Below are 15,936 nucleotides of genomic sequence, written 5' to 3' on the forward strand. Positions count from 1 at the left end.
TCACCTCTTTTTCAAAATGCAGCATCTCTTATTTTAAGAGCAGCTAATATTTGTCATAGGAAAGAGTAAGGGACTAGGAATCAAGCCTGTGATGGTCTTGGTGTTGTAGGTTTCTTGCAATTGTGTAAAGAAAAGCAAAATGCTCCGTATCCGTTCTTTCCACATAACATCCCCAGTATGCGCTATAACCATTCTATCCGTATGGGTAAGGTGCTCTCATTTATTTGTATTGTTTTTCTTCAGCCACTCTGCTGCATCCTCAGCCTTGCATCAGCAGGTCAGCTCTGTTACCCTAGCCCAGCATTTACTGATGTTATTGCAAAAGGAACAGGAACGTTTCAGTAGGTGCTGCTTCAAGTGCTGTTTTAGCACAACAGCTTTGTTGGAAAGATAGTGATTTATCAATGCATAATCTTTTAACCAATTTAAAATATCTGCCTTTTGCAGAGGCAACATTTCCAACTGGTGAAAAAGTTTCCCAAATCTATGTTTACCAGCATTTGCTGTGGTTCTTCTGTTGCTCTTGCACATATGCACAGCAAGCAAACCGTGCACATATTGCTATGTAGCACTAGTCTGCAGTCATCTACATCTGCTCCCTACTGCTACTCCACAGCTGTCCTGGATGATGTTAAACAGCTTCTGCCTCCTGTCCAAATGTTCAGTAAAAGCATTTGGTAGCCAAGGAAGCAAAGAGTAAGTTGGATCTTTAGGACATCACACCGCCGCCAATGTGACTAGCAGCCATGAAATCGCACGCAAGAAGGTAGCCATGGCTGTCCCAAAGTCAGCTCGAGAAGCTGTTCTTTTTCATCAGAACTATTGGCAGGTTAAGAGAGTCCTTTACAATGTCTTTGGTAAGGGATTTTAATGTTCGAATTAATGTTTATCTTGCATATCTATTCAATTTAAGTTTAAAATTTTTAAACTTTATCATGTAGTCGTTCATCCTAAAAATACATTTGCAAACTTCAGCATGGATCTTGTGTGTCTGCCATGGGATAAAGAAAAACAAAGTCTCTTTATTCAAACATTGAACCTTATTTAAGCAGTTAGTATTGAACACTTACATTACTACCTTTATTCCCCAGACCCACTTACTTCCCCCTAAATGAACACAACATCCTCTCAATGGAGGCACTAATCTTCATGATGGCAGCTCCGACTGCTGATCTACAGGCAGCAAATAGATTAGTCACTAGAAAGCAATGAGCACAATTAAATTCCTGAAGGAGACATCAGTGCCTGGAACCATCTTCAGGGAAGCCGTGGTTCACCTCTGAAATTCTTTGGCCACTGCTCACCATTCCACTCTTGGGACTATCTCGTCTCGAGTGGAGCATCACAAGGAGATGACCATATGGAAACAGCTGCTTTCATGATCCTGCTTCTCCAGTGCTGTCCGTGTTATGTCACAGTGGCCAGGCTGGTGGCATCTTCCAACTCTTCAAAGGCATCCATGAAGATGAGGGCCAATACGCCTGAAGAACTATTCAGTATTAGTGGTTTTTAGAAAGATGGTGCACAGTACTGTGAAAATGGCACCCAGAGTGTTAGCAGCAAATGGACTGTGGAGCACTGAACATGGGAAAACAGTATGTTGTTAATTTGACCCCACTCCTTAGTATTCCAGTAGGCTGTAAACTGCATCCTATGGGGCAATCAAAGGGTATATCATTGCAGCAGAGCACACTGGCTATGAATTCTTTGCAGTTATGTGGGAAAAACCAAACATCACCTCCCGGGTCTTTCTGAAAGGAGAGGAACAGACTGCAGCAATCTGCTGTTAAAACACAGCAGCCTGGGGCCCCTTTAGCCATGAAACTCTTGGAAGATCCAACAGGAGGGTGGCACAAGGGTGACAGACTCCACGCAAGACCAAGACACCGTTCACACCGGGCGCAACCGGGTGTGCTTAGGCATCTTTGGCGGCTCTCCATCATTTTCCCCTCGTAGGTGGCTGCTCAGCCAGGTCGGGTACAGCCACTCCACCTGCTGGGGGCTGACAGGGCTGGCTGCAGGCAACTGCATGACTCCCAGGCTGGAGTGCCACCTACTGAATCACCACCACCGTTGCCTACGGCAATTTGCTTAGGGTTTGTAGATTTAGCCACAGCATTTGAAATAAAAGCAGCTACACATGAGATATTTTAATTATGTGTTATATCTAACAACATGTTTAAATGCTTAAACCTAGCAACTGTATCTTGAACTACCCCTGAAAGAGTAAAACCAGCTGTAAGTCAACAACTGATTCAAAAAAGATAGGTTTAACTAGGGTTTTTTTTCTGAATTGAGGTGATAGCATACATTTTCTAAGCAGTGATGTGCAGAATACTGACAGGCATGGCACCTGTGGGTCCGTGACAATTAAAAAAACCAACAGAATTTCAAAGGAAAGCCCACGAATTCTACTTTTTATCTAAGGACTACCATGTATTATTCTATTAAAGCAAAAACTTTAAGTGCCTTCACCTGGATCTTTAATCCTATGATTATTAACACGACACGAGCATGTCTCAGGTGACTGGAAGCGTGCTGGCTGCACACTGTTTCAGCTGGCTTTTGTTCAACAGAAATGTTGTATCTTGTCCAGGCTACCTGTGGTGCTCAATGATGGAAGAAGCAAATGGGGTTTCAGTTCTTAACCTTCCCAATACGTTCAGTACAAACAGCGTTTTGCAGTTCTGGGAAAAACAAAGTCGCAATTCATTGCCTGCCTTTTGATTGGTATTTTAAAAGGCGGGGGGAAGAAGTTCAATCAGCCTTTGAATTTCAGACAGTGGAAGAAAAAAATACATTTAGCAGTGTCATGTTGTCCAAGTTGTCCAAACATACTGGTTCCTACATAGTAGCCTCTGTAACTGTATTTATCTTGATTGGTGTAATTCTCTTGGCTTCTTTTGAAATAGACTGTCCACAAAAATAAGATACATTTTTAGCTTGCTGACCATAGCGTGTGCGCACTAAGGAGAAATTCTTATTGCCCATGGGACAGAAAAAGACAATACAAATCAATATTGTAGTAGTAAGTGTTTGTGTTGCCTGTAGTTGAGAACTGCATATCTGTATTTCTCAGTATTTTCCTCTGTTTTATTTGGATGTCATTAACTGAAGAGAAAAACACTGACTTTCTAGTATCAGTTACAGAATACTTGGAAATTTGCAATTTAGTCTATTAGGACAGATATCACTGAGAATTGCCTTCAAAATCAAAATCTGTAATTCCTAACGTCTTAAGGAAGCAAGTCCTCCTTATCCACCTTTACATATGTCTTAGGTGTATCTTTGTAGTATCTTTTTCCTTAAATTTCCTCATCTGTAGAGTTGCACTGACCTATTTCTTTTTCAGATTTTATGTTGCAGTTAGAGCAATGGAGTGGTTGCCAAATACAAAATCCTGAATTCAGAGAGATGCATTAACTAGAAATCAGCTGTGCTGTGACTTATCAAAATCAAGAAATGTTCACCAATGGCATCCAAAACTTTAGATTAATCAGATACAACCGATGGAATCATGCAGAATAATCAGAAATGCTGCTCAGTAAAAGCCAGTGATGCTCCTGTAACAACTGCAGAATGTCTGTGACAAGGTGAGATGCCGTTTCTCCCTTGAGTGTCTGATTTTACTGCCTTAATGGGATTTATGGCTTAGTACAACAATTGGAGTATCAAGTTTAAAGGTTCAGCGTATAAGGTGATTGCCTTCCTTGCCCTGGTAAAAAATTTCTCCTTTCTAGTTTTACAGGTATATATCTGTTTATTTCAATTAATCAAATAAATGGAAACTAACTGAAAACCTAAACTGCAAGTCTGCTCATATAATCCAAAATGAGCTACTTAATAAAAGTACTATTTCTTAGTTATGCAGAGAGGCTTATTTTATGTAACTATGAGTTCACCAATATACGCTTTTCTGAAATATTAAGACTTAATGCTAATCTGCAAAGTTTTTTGGTTTCGGGTCAATCGTTTCACATGATGGTAAACAATCCACTGAACACCGAGCACTGAATGACAGTGCAGTGATCCGTGGGGTCAGATAGATTCATTAGACCTCACCTAATTCATTGTAACAGCTCCTTTACTGTGGAGATGTAAAACTGGTGTGCAACTCTATGGGCAAAACTGATTCAGTACCTGGAAAAATTATGGAGAAGATCATGCTGGGTGCTACTGAAAGACATTTAAAGAACAATGCAATCATCAGGCACAGTCAACGTGTTCACAAAGGGCAAGTCCTGTTTAACTAATTTGATATCCTTCTACAATAAGGTTGCCTGCCTAGTGAGTGAAGGGACGGTGGTGGATGTAGTTTTTCTGTGTTTCAGTGAGGCTTTTGGTACTGTCCCTCACAGCACCCTTCTGGACAAGTTGTCCAGCTGTGAGGTGAGCAGGTACACAGTGCACTGGGTGAAGAGCTGGCTGAAGGGCAGAGCTCAAATGGTTGTAGTGAATGGGGCTACATCTGGCTGGCGACCAGGTCACCAGTGGTGCTCCTCAGGGTTCAATTCTAGGGCCAGTTCTCTTTAATCTTTTTATCCATGATCTGGATGCATGAGTTGAATGCACCATTAGCAAGTTTGCTGGTGATACTGAACTGGGAGGTGCTGTTGACTCTCTTGAGGGACAAGAGGCCTTGCAGAGGGATCTAGATAGATTGGAGCACTGGGCTATAATTAATGGGATGACATTTCACAAGTCGAAATGCCGGATTCTGCACCTAGGACGGAGTAACGCCGGGCACAAGTATAAATTGGGAGAGGAGTGGCTGGAGAGCAGCCCTGTAGAAAGGGACCCGGGGCTGCTGGTCGACAGCACGCTCAGTACGAGTCAGCAGTGTGCCCCGGCAGCCAAGAGGGCAAACCGCATCCTGGGGCGCATCAAACACAGCATAACCAGCCGGTCCAAAGAGGTGATTATCCTGCTGTATTCAGCGTTGGTGTGGCCTCACCTTGAGTATTGTGTGCACTTCTGGGGCCCACAATTTAAGAAAGGTGTTAAGGTACTTGAATATGTCCAGAGGAAGGCAACAAAGCTGGTGAAAGGGCTGGAAGGCGTGTCCTGTGAAGAGCAGCTGAGGACACTGATTTGGAGAGAAGGAGGCTGAGGGGCGACCTCATTGCTCTCTACACCTTTCTGAGGATGGGACGTGGAGAGGGAGGTGCTGATCTCTCTGGTATCCAGTGACAGGACGTGTGGGAATGGCTCAAAGCTGCACCAGGGGAGGTTTAGATTGGACATTAGGAAGCATTTCTCTACCAAAAGGGTGGTCAAACCCTGGAACAGGCTTCCTAGAGAGGTGGTCGATGCCCCAAGCCTGTCAGTGTTCAAGAGGCATTTGGACAATGCCCTTAACAACATGCTTTAACTTTTGGTCAGCCCTGAAGGAGTCAGGCAGTTGGACTAGATGATCGTTGTAGGTCCCTTCTAACTATTCTATTCTATTCTATTCTATTCTATTCTATTCTATTCTATTCTATTCTATTCTATTCTATTCTATTCTAATTTTTCTTCCTGCCTCCTTCTTTCCCTAACAGTATATGCTGAGGAAATCTTTGATGACATTTCTTCCCAGCTGTGCACTAGCAGAAGGGATTGAATGGGTAAGCATTTCCCATCCTAGGCACTGGCTCTGTCACTTTGTGTGAAGGAGGTATGTACCTTCTGATGGGGGTGAGAGCTGTGGATTGTCTCTAGATAATTTGACCATCTGAACAAATTTGCAAAAAGCATGTGTGAAGTGCTGTTTTTGAAAGTCTTCAGTGTTCATCTGGTTTAGCTGGGTTTCCACAGGATGGCAAAAGACCACATCTCTGACACTGGTGAGGCTCAAACATCAAGCCCTCAGTCTGAAGTAGGATGTGCTCCTGAACTAAATGGTTGCAAATCTTTTTGATGTGAGGAATACCTGTTCATTTCCCCATGGATTTTTTTTTCTTGTACTCATTTTTAGAAATGCCTGAGCTGTTTCCCTTGGAAAAAGATAAAAAAACAAAAGAGCATGAGAACAACAATACTCCATCAGAGCGAAGGTCCATCTGGCCCAACAGTCTGTCTCCAAAGTGGCCAACCACAAATGTCTAAAGGAGAGTGTATGAGCAGTGCAGGTCTACTTCTGTCAGGGTCCTGGGGGTGCTCATAGGCCTCAATGGCTGGGACCGGCCTCCCCTGGGACCCCCACCCACACCATCTCCTGCCAAGGGCACAGGGGACGTGTCTCAGCTGTCTGGGGCCTTCAGTCCCTGCCTGAGCCATGTGGTAGGTGTCCCCATCTCTGACCCTGTCTCCTGGATGGGCCCGGGCCCTGCACTGCAGATAGCTGCTCTCCTGATGGACCCTCAGACCTAGGTCATAGCTTGTCATGCATAACACTAGCCATAATATAGCATAACTAAACTATTCTATTCTATTCTATTCTATTCTATTCTATTCTAAATTTTCTGCACTCATGATGAGTTGAATAATTATGCGACTATGATTTGCCTGAAATGCCAGGGGTTTTTCAGCTCCAAAAACACTTTCAAGGACACAAATCAGAAATACTACAAGTGGAAACAGGATTTTTAATTTCTGTTTTTATTTTTATTTTATATTTTATTTTATTTTATTTTTCTGAATCTGTTTCAGAGCCAACGCTCACAAGCATTAACACAATGCGCATGTGTAGCCAGGAGCAGGCTGATGCATTCTTCAGTTTGGCTTGAAAAAAACATCCCTTGGAGTCTGGCAAAGGAAAGCCACAGAGCTACAGAAAGCAGCAGCAGGAATACAGGCCAAGCAGCCCCTGTTTCCTGAAGAGTGAGAATTTGAAAAATGAGGATCGGTACTGATCACGCACAAAAGAAGAAGAGGTGTGTGGTACCGTGAGGTATTTTCAAAAGTATAACACCTATTGATGACAATCATACTTTTTGCCCTCAAAAAATTCCTCCGCTGTGCTTCTTGGCCAGCATTGCTTGAAAAGTGCTCTTCGTGCCTGCCCTGCGCTTGTGCTGCATGCAGGGAGAGCTGGAAAGTGGCAGGTCCTGATGGTGCAGCAAGGCTGGAGCCCTTTTGCACAAGCCAGAACACCTGGGGAAATGGAGCCAAGGAAGAGCAGAGCTCGCTCCCACTACAAACTCGTGATGGGCAGGAGAGCCAGAGAGAGCCAGGGCCCGAGGGGTGCCGTGGTGGTGCAAGAGCACCAGGCAAGAACTGAGCCGAAAGGGCCCAGAGGAGCCCTGGCAAGGGGCTGTGCTCAGTGCCACAGAGGACGAGAAGCAACCCCCGGGGGCCACCCTTGGGGCCCACCCTGGGAGTCTGGAAAGCTTCCTCTCCCCGGATGCGGGGCACGAGGCCACCTTCATGGAGCCTGAGCAGCAGGCACCTAGCCAAAATGGCCCAAAGGAGCCCTGGAAAGGGGCAGTGCTCAATGCTGCAGAGGAAGGCAAAAAACCCCCAGGGACACTTGCTAGCCCACCTTGGGGGGAAAAAAGCCTTCCTCCCCCCAGCTGCAGGGCACGAGAGGCCATCTTCATGGTGCATGAGCAGCAGGCAGTAACCTAGCCAAAATGGACGAGAGGAGCCCTGACAAGTGGTCAGGCTCAATGCTGCAGAGGAAGGCAAAAAACCCCCGGGGAGCAGTGCTAACCTGCCCTGGGGGAAAATTCCTTCCTGACCCCAGCGCTGGCGATCGGCTGTTCCCTGAGCATGTGAGCAAGACCTGCCTCCTCGTCCCACAGCCTGTCACACATCCTGGTCACACATCCCAGGAGACACTAGCACTGCCCATCCCCTTTCCTCCCGCAACCTACAGCTATCTCAGGGGCTTTCAAGTGCAGCAAAATGCCCCCGGCCTGATCGACCTTGGGGGCAAGAATCCTTCCCGTGCCTGGCAGGACACCAGTGGGAGCTCCAAAGCACTGGGGGAAGCTGTTGGGACATCTGTGCATCCCATTTCTTATGGCTGCTGCCACTGGCTCCACAGGGGATGAGGACGGTGAGCTCTGCAGTACTCCTCAAGTGCCAGGAATGCATTCCCTTGGTCTTGCCACTGGCATCCAGCTGAAAAAGCCTGAGAGCCTTGGGCACCTCCAAGTGTGGGTGGGTCTTCTCATCTCCTGAGGAGCTTGCCTCTGTTTCCCAAAGGATGAAGCAGGATTTCCATCCATCGGATGAAGCAGGATTTCCATCCATCAGATGAGCTTTGAATGTAGCTCCACCAGGAACTGGAATTGCAGTGGAGAACCTCCAGCAGTCTCATCCAGCCTCAAGTCTTCCTCCCTCAGCCCCCTCTAACTAATTCCACCAGATCCTCAGGGAGTTCCTCTCGGATACCTTCAGGCTGCCCCCAGGCCAGCAGGACACGAGAGGATGCCCCCTTTATCCTGCCCTGAGGTGTTGTGACTGCTGCGTTGGCAGGTGGTGGCACTGTGACGAAGGGGTGATGGGGCCCTCCGCAGGCCACCTGCCACCCCTCTGCCCAGCATCCCTCAGAGGAAGGCCTTTGGGGTGCTAGCCCCAAGGCAGTCCCTGTGCCCAGGAGGCCCAGGGGGCTGTCCCTGCCCTTGGTGGCCATGCACTGGGCACAGCTCCTGGGCATCCCTGTAAATTAATCTGTACGTTCAGACTATGTAAATAAGGGCATTTATACCATATACCTTCATTTGATTGTGGCAATGCCAGGGGTGAAAGAAAGGGTTTTGGTTCCCTCTGCATGAACTTTGCAGAGATGTAGAGAGTGTGCAGGATTTCCTCACCATTCGTTATCAACGCACCAAGTGACATTTGCTACTACACTGCTTACGGTGAGGTCTTCTTCTCGGCAAGAAGTCCTGAATTGTTTTGTATTCTTGACCATATTTTTCCTTGAACTTCAATAGCTCTTTTCCTTCTTTGGACTTTGTGCTGGTTTTGGCTGGGGTAGAGTTAATTTTCTTCATAGTAGCTAGTATGGGGCTATGGTTTGGATTTGTGCTGGAAACAGTGTTGATGTTTTCGTTATTCCTGAGCAGTGCTTACACAGAGTCAAGGCCTTTTCTGCTTCTCACACCACCCCACCAGCGAGCAGGCTGGGGGTGCACAAGAAACTGGGAGGGGACACAGCTGGGACAGGTGACCCCAACTGACCAAAGGCCTATCCCACACCATATGACGTCATGCTCAGCATATAAAGCTGGGGGAAGAAGGAAGAGGGGGACGTTTGGAGTTACACTGTCTTCCCAACTAGCTGTTACGTGTGATGGAGCCCTGCTTTCCTGGAGATGGCTGCACACCTGCCTGCCAATGGGAAGTAGTGAATGAATTCCTTGTTTTGCTTTGCTTGCATATGCAGCTTTTGCTTTATTTATTAAACTGTTTTTATCTCAACCCATGAGTTTTCTCACTTTTACTCTTCTGATTCTCTCCCCCATCCCACCAGGGGGGAGTGAGCAAGAGGCTGTGCGGTGCTTAGTTGCTGGCTGGGGTTAAACCACAACAGCCTTTATCCTTGGTATCTTTCTTGAAAGTGATGGCAGCTCTGTCAGCCTTTGTCTTGCTCCTTTTAGTCATCATCTTCTTCTGTAGGCCCTTCATGCCCCTAATCAACTGCTTAACCTTTGTTTGCCTTCATTCTAGATGGCATTTATCTTTCTTGAACCTGAATAATGAGAAATGTCCATAAGGGTACAGGTGACGTCTCAACAGGGCTTTGCACAATGCTTGCCTTTCCTCTGGAAAAGCTTGTAGCATTTAAGAAATCTGGTTTGCGTTTGTTACAGAGGGTGTTTAGAAATTTGCTGGTGTTTATTAACATTAAGAAGTGCCTAGTTTGGGGGTTTACCTGTTTTATTACTACTATTGATCTTGAATGCAACACTTCACAGATTGCTGCTTAATTTCATGTTGTTGACAGATCAATAAATTACTTTGATCCCAATTTAGTTTAAGCCATGTGGACTGAGCAGGTTTTCCCTGCAACACTCAGGAAAAACAAGTAACTCACTCAGTTGTGTAGAATAGTTTAAAAAAACCTGAGCTAAATATCACTTCAGGAAAGGGTACTGTACGGAGGGCAGAGATTTAGAGATGACAACAAATCATCTGAGCAAGTTTGTTCACATCCTTGAAATGCAGAATGGCTGGTGGTCTCTCTCCCATAAGGCTTATTTCTTGAGTGGTGGTCTATCAGGGGAAAAGGGGAAGCCACTGAGTTTGTTACTGGAGCTGTTGCTGTAGGCTGCAGAAGACAGCCCCAGCTGGGTTCCTATCTGAAATGAGGAAATCTTTGTGCCTGTCTGAACAAACTGTTCTTTTAAGCAAAATACCATTATTCACATTGAAAACAACAGTAGAAAATGCTACTGCCTCTGCCCACTCTTGGTACAAAACAAGCATAAGCACCTTTTAGAAACAACCAGGAAAAAATAATAAACACATACACACACAACCACACACTTATCTATATCCATCTATCTATGTCTATGTCTATATCTATATAATCTATATCTATATCTACATCTCTATATCTCTATATCTCTACCTATCTCCTGCAAATAAACCTTCACATCACAGCGGTACTGGTAAGTCCCATGGAGAGCATGTGCTGAGGACACCAGTTCAAAACACCAGAGCTGCAGCCAAGGCAAAGGGAGATAAGCTGGAGGGAACTGCAGCAGCAATGCTGTTGCAAGAGCTGTTCCCAAGCAAAGGCAGGAAACAGGAGAAGCTGTGAAGGGACAGCTTGTTGCCAATTCACCCGGTGTCCTGAGTTGACCCTGAAAGGGAAGGATGGGTTCTAGAAGTTAAGGACCAAGAAATAGTCACCTACCTAGCCAGAAGAGCCAGGCTGTGAGGGAAAGGAGGTGATGGATTGAAATTTCTTCTCTGTGTTACAGAAACACATTGCGTGCGTGATAAAGGGCAGTACGGATGAGTTTTTCCCTGCTGGGCGAAGGACTGGTGTCCTTTGGCACTGGCTGGCATGTCCGTTCGTGGGCCCAAATGTCAGCCCTGTACCAATGGTCTCTACAGAAAGAGCTGTCTTCACAGCCTCTGACACCCCAGGAGTTGCTAGAGCTCCTGTTGCTGTCATAGTTACCCACGGACTCACACCACAAATATCAAAAGCAGGGACTTGCAGAGGTTTCTGCAGCATAGGCTACATTTCAGAGAGGTTTTCAGGTATCATCTGTTTTCCTGACCATGCAAACCACCTCTCTTCTTACCATGCCTGCCAACATCGGTGTTACACTGATGCCATGCACTGATATATGAAGGTAATGCATTAAATTACTACAAATCATCCCTTTTGTGATTGTTATAATTCACTGTTTTTACCTGTCAGGCTGGTGAGAAGTTGGGATACAAATATTTCCTCTGCCTATATTCTTCTGCCAAAAAACTCTACAGCAAGAACTAAAACATAAGCTTTAAGCATATAAACTCTGAAGTATCGTGGCATTGAAGGAAAATCACAACCTTGTCAGCATTTAAATATATTATGACCAATCTCTTATGATGTTCCTTACTAGACCTTCCTGTTTGGAGGCATTCTGTGTACAGCGACTGAACCCAATGCTGATCAGAGAGAAAGTAATTCCCCTACAAGAGAACGTGCCCTGTGAAGCATCTAAAAGGGATGAAACCAAGGAAAGCGAGCCTTGGAAGGTCTGAAGTTTCAGCTTGAGTAAACATGTAGAAAGTAAAAACTCTTCTTTTAAATCTGGTGAGCGTTAAAAGCTGAGCTGTGACTTGCAGGAGAAGTGTGCTCCTGTGAGACTTCTCTTCCCTGTTCTTTCTTGTTCTTCTCCCTTCAGGTAGAAATACTGTGAGAAACATTTTCAGAAGTTAAGCCCAAAAAGCAGCATTTCCAGTATGAAAAATGTTTATGCAGAGCATCGACTTGCTTCAATATACATGTTGTGCCTGTGAACAGCTGCTTCTACATACATCATCACAAAATATCAAACCACTGCAGAAAACAAAAACAGGAATACATCTTTTACTAAGCATGAATGAAACTTATAGTTCTGCTTCATGAGGAGCAGGTTAGCGGATACTCTAAAAATAAAAATAATGAGAAGCATAACCAAGATTGCCTTTTAGTCTATAAAAACTCCTACAAATAAAGAGCTCTAACAAGTTAAACCAATTGAGTCTTGGATCTCAGGCCCAAGAAAAACCTTCAGCCTAATGAAGACAATGGAAAAAGAAAAGGTAGTGGCTCAGTGCCACAGTACACAGCAAAGGCATTAGCTGAAAGAGAAAATTTCTGATTGAAAGCATTTAATCTAGAAATGATTGAGAAGCAAAAAAAAAAAAAAAAATTACTACCATCTTCTTTTCATTATCATTTCCCAGAGCAGACATGTGCCTTTAGATGTGAGAACAAATATTCTCAGTTCTGGAATTTAAAAGACCTTCAAGTTGGGAACAAAGTAGAGATTTGCTCATCTTCCACCCAAAGAGACATAATTCGTCTTTGCTCTGAATGGGCAATGGTGCTCCATTTACAATCTTGTGATACTACATTGCATAAAGTCTCCACATCCTATTTTGAGATTAGAACTATCTTTGGGATTATTTTGTAAAAATTCCTTGGATAGAATTAAGCAGTATCAGCGCATTTGTATCTTAGACAAGTCGGTGAGTGAGCCAACTAGGGAGGGAGCCCCGCTGGACCTGTTGTTTGCAAACAGAGAAGGACTTGTGGGTGATGTGATGGCTGAAGGCTGTCTTGGGCACAGTGGTCACAAAATGGTAGTTTTTGATTCTTGGAGAAGAAGGGGGGGTCAGCAGAACTGCCACCTTGGACTTCCAGAGGGCAGACTTTGGCCTGTTCAGGAGACTGGTTGACAGAGTCCCTTGGGAGGCAGTTCTGAAGGGCAAAGGAGTCCCAGAAGGCTGGACATTCTTCAAGAAGGAAATCTTCAAGGCCCAGGAGCAGGCCTTCCCCATGTGCCGAAAGATGAGCCAACAGGGAAGAAGACCGGCCTGGCTGAACAGAGAGCTTTGGCTGGAGCTCAGGAATAAAAGGAGAGTTTATGACCTTCGGAAGAAGGGGCAGGCAACTCAGGAGGACTACAAAGATGTCATGAGGTTATGCAGGGAGAAAATTAGAAGCGCCAAAGCCCAGCTGGAACTTAATCTGGCTACTGCTGTAAAAGACAACTAAAAATATTTCTATAAATACATTGGCAACAAAAGAAGAGCTAAGGAGAATCTCCATCCTTTATTGGATGCAGGGGAAAACATAGTGATAAAGGCTGAGGAAAAGGCTGAGGTACTTAATGCCTTCTTTGCCTCAGTCTTTAATAGTCAGACCAGCTGTTCTCAGGGTACCCAGCCCCCTGAGCTGGAAGACAGGGACGGGGAGCAGAATGAAGCCCCCATAATCCAAGGGGAAATGATTAGTGACCTGCTACACCACTTAGACACACACGGTCTATGGGGCTGGATGGGACCCGCCTGAGGGTACTGAGGGAGCTGGTGGAGGTGCTGACTGAGCCACTTTCCACCATTTATCAGCAGTCCTGGCTAACCGGGGAGGTCCCAGTTGAATGGAGGTTAGCAAATGTGATGCCCATCTACAAGAAGGGCTAGAAGGAGGATCCAGGGAACTACAGGCCTGTCAGCCTGACCTTGGTGCCACAGAATGTTATGGAGCAGATCATCCTGATTGCCATCGTGCGGCATGTATAGGACAACCAGGGGATCAGGCCCAGTCAGCATGGGTTTATGAAAGGCAGGTCCTGCTTGACTCACCTCATCTCCTTCTACAACAAGGTGACCCACTTAGTGGATGAGGGAAAGGCTGTGGGTGTTGTCTGCCTGGACTTTAGTAAAGCCTTGGACACTGTTTCCCACAGCATTCTCCTGGAGAAACTGGCTGCTTATGGCTTGGAGAGGCGTACTCTTCGCTGGGTAAAAAACTGGCTGGATGGCCAGGGCCAAAGAGTTGTGGCGAATGGAGTTAAATCCAGTTGGCGGCCGGTCACAAGTGGTGTTCCCCAGGGCTCAGTACTGGGCCAGTTCTGCTTAATATCTTTATCAGTGATCTTGACAAGAGGATCGAGTGCACCCTCAGTAAGTTTGCAGATGACACCAAGTTGGGTGGAAGTGTTGATCTGCTGGAGGGTAGGAAGGCCCTACAGAGGGACCTGGACAGGCTGGATCGATGGGCCAAGGCCAACTGTATGAGGTTCAACAAGGCTCAGTGCCGGGTCCTGCACTTGGGTCACAACAACCCCATGCAACGCCACAGGCTTGGGGAGGAGTGGCTGGAGAGCTGCCTGGCGGAAAAGGACCTGGAGATGTTGGCTGACAGCCGCCTGAACATGAGCCAGCAGTGTGCTCAGGTGGCCAAGAAGGCCAACAGCATCCTGGCTTCTATCAGGAATAGTGTGGCCAGCAGGACCAGGGAGGTGATAGTGCCCCTGTACTCGGCACTGGTGAGGCTGCACCTCGAGTACTGTGTTGAGTTTTGGGCCCCTCACTACAAGGAGGACATTGAGGTGCTGGAGCGTGTCCAAAGAAGGGCAATGAAGTTGGTGAAGGGTCTAGAGCACAAGTCTTATGAGGAGCAGCTGATGGAGCTGCTTTTTTTAGTTTAAACCATCTATCACTTATTTGAAATGAGAGCCCTGAGTACTTTGATAGGAGTCCCAGAAAGGGGTTTTGGGAGATGGAAGTTTTCCATTTGAACTTCAAAAGAATCTGATGTCACCCAAGCTGAGGGCTGGGATTGTCCTAACACGAAGGAGCAGGAGAGAAGCTCAAAGCTTCTGCAGCTCTTTCCAGGTACCGCTGAGATGAAGGTACCACCACACACTTTTACCTCAGCTGCTGCACACCCTCTCAAGCGCGGTCACAACTAAAGGCTGGAAGAACAACAAAACACTATCAGGTGGAAACTGCCCATGAACAGTATACACCTGAGACAGATAAACCCCACAACAGCTAGTCTGCACATTCGCTCTGCAAAACAAAACACAACTCCTTGAGCTAGCAGAGACGCAGCTTCATAAATCAACAGGGAAAAACATGGCTCCATTTGACCCTGCAACATTTTGGTCCAGGAACCATACAGCCATATTTCCACAGTATTGCACTTCAGCTTGTAGGGCGCAGTACGTCTGTGCAGCGAGAATCTTCATATTGGGGGAGGCACCTCAGAAACAAATTTGGGGGCAGCTGGCTTGGCTGCTAGTCCAGGTTTAGAGGCCTCTGTCAGCAGAGTAGATGTGTCTTAACATAAGCAGCTAAATTCAGTTGAATAAAAGGTGACATTTTGAGAAGAAATTCCAAACAGGAAGAGGAGGACACCAACAGTAAGGAAAACGCTCAGGATGTTGGAGAAAGCTCTTAGAACAGGAAAGGAGGACAATCTCTTACAGTGCAAGAGCCTAATTTAAGCAAGATAAATAATAATTTGCAGTTAAAGAAAAAATGTACTAGTTACATTTGAAATTATGGCAACATATGTTGAGTCCTAAATGTACTATAATCCATTGTTAAGAAACTGTCAAGCAGTTTTAGAGAGAACTGGACCATAAATCTAGAATTACCACAAAGCATGCAGAATTCATTTGTGCTGAACTAGTAAAATTCACTTGCAATGCTGATAGCTTTTTTTGCAGGTAGTATCTGTTTATTCCATTTAACAGCAATTGCTCTTTAATTAATTTGCAATTAATTCAATACTAATGAACAAATCAGGAGTTTTTAAAAAAGCAAAATGTATTATTCTTTCCTAGCACAGAAGTAAGAACCAGGCTGTGAGAGGACGATGCCATAACTGATCATGATTTGAATTTTGTGCAAGCTAACACTCCCTGCTTACATTTAACTCAAAGAGTATTTTCTTCAGCCAGGATCAGAAGCAGGACTGGAGCAAGCACATCCAGGGTTTTTTTTGTTTTGTTTTGTTTTTCAGGACAGCAGCATCACCACAGAGTGATCACGAAACGACAG

This window comes from Platalea leucorodia, assembly GCF_965183815.1.
Source record: "Platalea leucorodia genome assembly, chromosome: 1".
Taxonomy (NCBI): Eukaryota; Metazoa; Chordata; class Aves; order Pelecaniformes; family Threskiornithidae; genus Platalea; species Platalea leucorodia.